An 8,432-nucleotide genomic window follows, 5' to 3' on the forward strand; every position below is an offset into this window, starting at 1 on the left:
GATTTATTTTTAATTTTATGTATTTTCGTGAATCACATATTTATTTGTAGTAACGCTATACATGATCGAACTTCAGAATCGAGTTATCTATCCCGTGGCATAGTAATTCATTATTTTGCATTGCTTGGTCCTTTGAACACTTCGTGGCATTTTCTGATATGCTACGAGTTTATCTCTTCGAAAATAACCTAAATAATCTTTGAAATTCTCATGTCAATGAATGATGATTTTATTTTAATTTTATTTAGGCATATATTTTTTATACGTAGCTTCCCATTTACAGGAAATATGATTTTATACATTTGACACTAACATATGATAAATACAATTTAAAGTTTAACTAAGTTTTTAAAAAAAATATATGAATATTAACTTAAAAATCGAATAAGCGTAACAACCAGTTAAAATAAGTCACTTATCTTTGCAAACATCCTATATGCGTTTTTATAGATATTAAGGATGCATTTCAAGCATATTGGCATGTTTTAAGTAATGTAAATGGATTTTTCTAGAATATTCCTGGTAAGCCTTTATGTCAATCACGGGATATTCAAGAACCGATTTTTGTAACTTTGGTTTGCAGTTATAACCCAGAATCGTTGATGTATAATATTTCCCATTTTGTTCCTTACTTAGTATTTATAGAACATCTTATCCCTTGTATATATATGTACGTTTCCTAATACGTCATATGTATAAGGACTATTTATATACTGTATAAGTAACTCGCATGTTATATTATATAATAATGAAAAAAAATAATAACAATTTAACCCGTCTTTGCTTACGAGCGCGAAAGTGCATGTCTCTAAACATAAACGCGTTGAGGGACAAGCTTTCTCATCGGTTCCATGGTGTAATGGTTAGCACTCTGGACTTTGAATCCAGCGATCCGAGTTCAAATCTCGGTGGAACCTTTACTTTTTATTTCTTTTTACCAATAGTAAGTTTACTAATTATTATTATTTTATCATTTTTATAGACAAATAAATTATTATAATTTTTTCGATAAATCTAAAAATGATCTTGATATTTTTTTATGTTTAGTATTTTGTCAATTTTTTTTGTTATCGGTTTCGGTAAACTAAACTTATATTGTACAATAAGAGTTTAAGGTGTTTCTGATTATGATCCAAAAGTATACAATATTATCCAAATTTAAAATTGACAAAACATTTTTGCATAATTTAAATGCACACTATAAATGGTTTCCTAAAAAATATTAAAAAAATTAACTATTATTGCGGAATATTCATAAAGCTTGATGATACAACCATGAAACTTTTTTTAAATTTTACTCAAAAGATTTAAACTCTGCTGTTTTAAATTCTTGATAATTAAATGTTTTTTAATTTTTTCCTTTAATTGCAAAAATTTTAAAATACTTTAACATTAAAATTCTTTTATATATTATGATAAATCAGTAGTGAATAAGGCATAGAATTTGCCTAAAAATGTAAATAGGTGAATTATTCTCATAATTTTACTGTTTTACTCCTATTTTGTAGTTTAAGCGGTTAATTAACTTAATTAGGTACGTTTATTTGGGGTTCTACTTATGTTTAGTTTATAATTTTCACCTATGATATCTAGATTTTAGTAGTTCATCTTATTTGAGAGCTCCATTTAGGTTATTTTATTTTATATCGTGTTTTTTCTCTTCTGTATGGAATCAAGCAGCTTCAAAGTAGTGTGTTTAGGTGCCGAACTCCATATGCCACCTTTGGAGAAATACCGACACAAGTACAGATTTATTAATTGTTCATTACGCAACAAAAGTTTTTAAAATAAGATTCCATAAAATAGAGAAATACCAGAATTAAGAAAATACATAACCAACCCCGATAAAAAGTATTCAATTATAGTAAAACTCAAGTATGTCAGTTTCTCTATTTTTCTTATACAGTATGTCCCAGCGAAAACGAAACAGAGGTATTTTTGGTATGAAAAAAAATTTTTTTTACAAAAATCTCGAACACGTCGATTTTATTTTCGAGGGGGACAACTTTTCCTTACCAAGGCACCCTCATACCAGTACCTCTTCGAGGGGGATCACCCCTAAAATCTTAAATAGAAAGAGGGGTCGTGTGATACCTTATTTTAAAGGTCTTTTAATTCTGAATATAACTGCTAAATTTGAAGTGGCTAAAATTTTTTATCCGGATATGACAGCTTGTCAAAATTGTAGAAACAGCGAAATTGAAAAAGGTATTTTGAACTCTGTTTTGGATAATATTTTAAAAGAATAAGGAAGTCCTAATTTCAAAGGGGTCACTTATTAATTAAGAGGCCACCCTAATACCTGGAACCCTTTACGAGGGGTTAAAAGCACCCCTTAAATCTCAAATAGAAAAAGGGGTCGTGTCATTCCTTATTTTGAAGGCTTTTTTACTCTGAATTTAAATGGTGACTTCTGAGTGACTGATGGATATCTTGTGGATATAAAAATAGCAAGAAATACAATCTTTACTGCCAGTAAAAGTGGAGAGATAAGAAATACCTACCCTTTTCCTTTTGTGTCTTTTAAATAAAACAAGTTTACTTAAATTACGTCAATTTATTAAATGTTCAAATTGTGCCCCGCCTACTTCCATCCAGGAATACAGGTTTTGCTTAAAACGATGCCTGACGTTTTGTAAAACTTCAGGTGTTATCATCTGACACTCATTTATAATTCTCTGACGTAAGTCTTCTAGGGTGTCTGGTTGGGTAGCGTAAACTTTTGTTTTTAAATGCCCCCATAAAAAAAATCTAATGGGGTTAAATCGGGTGACTTAGCTGGCCATTCCATAAAAGGTCCTCTTCTTCCAATCCAACGATCAGGAAATATCTCATCAAGATATTGCCTCACACCAGCAGCATAATGTGGAGGCGCTCCGTCTTGATGGAAAACGACTTGATCATCATCAGAATGATTTCCGCCTTCCATTATTTCTACTATTCTTGGATATACGGCATTTTCCAAGAGATTTCGGTACATTTCTCCATTCAAATTTCTGGGCAGAAAAAACGGACCAACAATGGAGCCGCCCAAGATTCCCGCCCAAACATTTAACTTCTCAGGGAACTGGGTATGAACTTCACGAAACTGGCCCGGATTTGCATTTGACCAGTAGCGGCAGTTATGACGATTTACGTTGCCATTAAGAAAAAAAGTACATTCATCTGAAAAGCAAATGTTGTAAATAAGACGCGGATTAACAGTTATCATATCACTAAGCGATTCACAAAATTGCACTCGTCTGTCAAAATCGTCCTCATTCAGTTCTTGCACCAGATGAATTTTGTAAGCATGGAATTTATTATGCTTAAGTATCCTATGAACACTACTTTTGCTTACTCCTGTACTCGTCGCCAATTTTCTGACATTTATTCCTGGCTCGGCATGAAGTTGACCTAGGACAGTTATTTGCATTGCTTCATTGACAACAACAGCGTTTTGAACCTCACGCTTTTTATTTAAGACACTGCCAGATTCCCTAAATTTAGCAACTATTTCTAGAACGTATTTTCTGTTGACTCGTTTTTCTGGATGAAGGTCATTAAATTCTTGTACCGTTCTATTGGCACAATTGTAATGCCGAAAGAAAAACTCTATCATCTCAACCCTCTCTGCAGTAGAATAAACCATTGCTAACAGTGTTTCAACACGTAAAAGACTGGGTAATAATTTAAAACTATTTAAATAAATGCTGCTTTATGAAAAAAGTATCAATGATATTTAGCAAGCTAAATAAATTCTTCAGATACTTGTGTTTGCATTTTATTTGGTATTTTGTTTTTATTTATGATATGCTAATAAGGTGTAATAACAATAATATTAACAATACTAATAAATTTTTAATCATGTTTTAATGATCCAATAAAAAAAATTGTAAGAGAGGGTTTCAGGCATAAAGGTTTATTTAAAGCATTTTTTCCAGAATTTTATTTGGCTTTCATATCCAGAAGAAATCCATCAGTCACTCAGAAGTCACCATTTAAATTTAAAGTGAAAACGCTTTCAACATAAGGTATACCACGATCCCTCTTTCTGTTTAAGATTTAAGGGGTGCTTTCAACCCCTCGTAAAGGATTACAGGTATAAGGTGGCCTCTTAATTAATAAGTGACCCCTTCGAAAATAGGATTTCCTTGTTCTTTAAAAAATATTATCCAAAAAAGAGTCCATAATACCTTTTTCATTTTCCCTGTTTCCGCAATTTTGACAAGCTGTTTTATCCAGAGAAATAATTTTAGCCACTTCAAATTTGGCAGTTATATTCAGAATTAAAAGACCTTTAAAATAAGGTATCATACGACCCCTCTTTCTATTTAGGATTTTAGGGGTGATTCCACCCCCTCGAAGGGGGTTGCTGGTATGAGGGTGCCTTGGTAAGGAAAAGTTGTCACCCTCAAAAATAAAATTGACGTGTCCGAGATTTTTGAAAAAAAAATTTTTTCATAACGAAAATAGCTCTGTTTCGTTTTCGCTGGGACACCCTGTATATTAGGAAAAATTCTGTGCTCCTTAAAAAAATTTTAAAATCGGTATTAGGCTTATTGTTGTTATTTTTTATATTAGTAAAAAATCCATTAAGTTTTTCAACATCTTGTAATGATATAGGAAGCCGTACATTAGATTTTTTAGAAATATTGATTTTTTTCAACTCACTTCAAATTTCTCTATTACTACAAATGCCGAGTTTATAGGTTAAATATGCTTTTTTCTCTGCACGAATCACTGTCGTTGTAATATTTCTATACTGTTTATACGTATTCCAGTCATCCCGATCCTTACTAGCTCTTAGCTTATTTAGAGCCCTATTACGAAGCTTTTGCATAAACCTGATGTTGGGGGTTATCCAGGGGCTATATGGTTTTTTTATATTATTAACCCTCTTAATTGGCGCATGTATGTCTAGGATATTAAGTATCGACTGTGTGAAAAAATCAACCTTAGAGTCAATTTCAGGCATGATATACATACTTATGCCATGGTATTTACTCCAGATCAGATTGAAAACGTAAATGTTCAATATTATAAAGGTTCCTTTATGTAAAACGAAAGCGTTGTGGCTCAGAAATATTAAAATTAATTTCACAAAAAACCAACAAGTGATCCGACACCTCAACATCCCTAACACCACAAGCCTCCATGAGGTCAATATTAGACAAAATCAAATCAATCAGGGACATAGAAGTATCAGACGCTCTTGTCGGCTCTGATATGAATTGTTTTAAACCATAAACTTCAGTTATTTCAAACAATGAAGTATTTACATTTTGATTAAGAACATTTATGTTAAAGTCGCCAAGAAGTATGATGTGCTCATAGGCAGCATAAAAATCAACCAGAATGTTATCAAGAAACGGAATAAAAAAGGTTTAGTTCACCTTTAGGTGGACGATAGATGTTTCCAACAAGAATTTTTTTGTCATTTATATTTAGCTCGATCCAAATTTGTTCAAGAAAAGCTGCAGATTCTCAATGCATAATACGAAAGTTAAAAGTATTTTTGAGATACACAGCAACACCGCCATCTCTATTTAGCCTATCCTGACGAACGAGAATGTAACTATCCAAGTAAATAGTGTCATCGGAAACATGGGAGTGAAGCCAAGTCTCCGAGACACCGATCACGTCATATTTATACTTTTTTATATGATCCTGAAAAATATCAAAGCTGTTTGTAAGTGATCTAGTATTCAGATGCGTACATGAAAACATTTATGTAATATATAATTATTAGGCATGCTCAACAAGATGCAGCAAATGTTTTGAAAAATTATCAGTAATCTTAAAATATGCAATAAAAAGTTTTTGTTCTACCTGATAAATAAAAAAATACAGATTTAATAAATGCCTATTTTTTTTAAAGCAATAATAATAAATTTCTATTTAGAAGATAGATTTCTCAATATTTTAATTGACTTTAACCTAAAGCTAGCTGAACAGCAACTTAATAGGATGATCAATGACATCAGCTCGTGGGTGCTGATGCACAGCTAACGCCGCGCCGTGGGTGTAGATGTGATTTTAATCCGAAACCTCAAAAATGTTTGTGGATGTTTCAGGATGTATTGATTGCACCCATGTTCGGATCAAAAATCCTGGAGGACCTTTTGCGGAAGTCATTTAAAATAAAGCGATAGATTTTTTGCAAAAACGATGGGCTCCGTCGTTTTTTGAAGTTTGTATATACAGGGCTGCTCAAAAATAAACGACAATCAAGTAATTTTTTCAAATAAAAGCACCTTCTTTTATTAATTTTTGAATTTCGCGTGGAACTTACGTATATTTCCTACATCATGCCGTACATCTAAGGTCAACAGTTATTGAAAAAAAAACACGATTAATGTAACAAATAAAAAATAAATTAAATTAAATGTTGAAAATTGTTTCCATTCATGGCTTGATAAAATTCAAGGCGATCAATAAATTCTCATTGCACATTTTTAATCATTTCCCGAATTACGAGACGCACTTCCCTACAAATCCTACCTTTAAAATCGACTGGATTACTTGGCCTATTAACAAGTACCTTTGACTTGAAGTATCCCCAAGAAAAAAAGTCCATTGATGTTAGGTCAGGCGACCTAGCAGGCCATTCGATTTGTCATCTCCTTCCTTTTCACTGAATGGGAAAGGATTCATTCAAAAATTTACGCACCGTGGTAGTATAGTACGGAAGAACACCTTCTTGCTAGAAAATTAGTTCTTTATTAGGATAATCTGGGTTCAATAGACTTGGAAATAAAGTTAGTAATGCTGGAACTAATTTAAATTTGAGAAAATTGATATTAGACTTATCCCGTTAAAGTGTGATAAAAAAAATGAACTTATCACTGGGTGTTAACCTCCATCATCCAATGCGGATTTTCTTTTGCCTCACACAATTACTCAACAGACTGTGGCTTCATTGGAAAAAAAATATTATTAAATGATTCTCTTCCAAAGATTTTCTTCCAAAGAAAGCAAAACGTCAAGTTGTTGATTTTTATCTCGAGCAGGACGACAAGATTTTGGCAGATCTCTAACATGACGAAAATTTCTAAATTTAGCTTCTATTTTACTCATCACCTTTTGACATATCGGAGGATGATCAAGATGAATTTTTTAGAATGAGCAGCTTCTCTTTGAGTATGTGTTCTATCACCAAATCCATGCACAGTATTTCTATTTTTTCTAGTTCTGTTAACTTTTGGTCGATTAAGATAGCCCCCCTCCCCCTAGTAGCAATAACTATATGAAAACTAGACTCGAAATTCCACACTTGTTATAGAATATACTATTTCAGTTCGCAGTTATAGAACCATTGTGATATAAATACATTCATAACTAAGGGAATTTGGACAACAGAATTTATCTAGTACAATTACCATAGTTAAAGTATCCAAACACACTGTTTTCATTTAAAAGTTAAAAAAAAATTATCCGTCAAAAAAAAATACTGTCACTGTGATTATCGGTATATAGAATCGAGGTCTTTCTTAACACTTAACAATTTAGCTGCCTTGAAAATGCAAACAAACCCTCGCGATCTCACATGCGTCTATAAATACTAGTGTTGCCAAAGTAACAATACCAATGTTAAGACGAATTCAGACTTGAGCACACATGCGATGGGCAGCTTCGCATAACCATGCATATGCAAATGTGGATGATGATTTCATGGTTGAAGCTCGCCGCATGCATCGCTTTCTCGAATGGCCTGAGCGCCAAGCTAAATATCGGTATTTTGGCGTACATCAAAGAAACATATCTAAACGTGTGCGTTGGCGCTCAATTTGAAGGGGTTTTAAATAGAGGTTTTTTAGAGCTATGTAGTCCTTGCTGGTAGCGGTGCATAATTCGAAAATAGTGGTGCAAAATTCGTAGAATAAAATGACAGTAAAAAACCCAAAAATTTTTGTGGGGGGAGCTGAGAGAGACTCTTTGGAGCTATGTAGTCCTTGCTGGTAGCGGTGCAAAATTCGAAAATAGTGGTGCAAAATAGTGGAAAATTTATAGAATAAAATGAAATTGTAAAAGAATGATTTTGTTTTGTGGGGGGGGCTACCATAATGTTAGCCCCCCCCCCCCATAAAAATTCGTCATATGTTTTTACCTATAGCAGTGCAACATTTGAAACTAATGGTGCTAAATGGTGCTAAATTCGAGTCTAGCTTTCATATAGTTATTGCTACTGGGGGGGGGAGCTATCTTAATCGACCCGTTAACTTTGCTATTTTGAAAACGGCGATTTTGCTCGTACTTGACAATATCTGTTTGGCGTACAACTGTCATACAGTTTCTATGAAAATACATGGCCACCAGCCAATATAAAAAAACACTAATGAAAGGAATTTTGCTCTGTTTAAAAAAATTCTTAGAGATAAGGTGCGACCTTCAATAAGAATATTCGGCCAGAATTTTTTTCGATAACTCTTGATTTTAGGTATAGGACATCA

At 32.9% G+C, this 8,432-nt stretch overlaps 1 non-coding gene across 1 annotated transcript; it reads left to right on the forward strand.

The window, feature by feature from the left end:
• The first annotated feature begins 845 nt into the window (after positions 1-845).
• Positions 846-917, forward strand: Trnaq-uug (transfer RNA glutamine (anticodon UUG)). Its single transcript has one exon. It is a non-coding gene; the product is annotated as a tRNA-Gln (tRNA).
• The last annotated feature ends 7,515 nt before the right edge of the window (positions 918-8,432 follow it).

Source organism: Anthonomus grandis, chromosome 9 (genome assembly GCF_022605725.1).
Source record: "Anthonomus grandis grandis chromosome 9, icAntGran1.3, whole genome shotgun sequence".
NCBI classification, from domain to species: domain Eukaryota; kingdom Metazoa; phylum Arthropoda; class Insecta; order Coleoptera; family Curculionidae; genus Anthonomus; species Anthonomus grandis.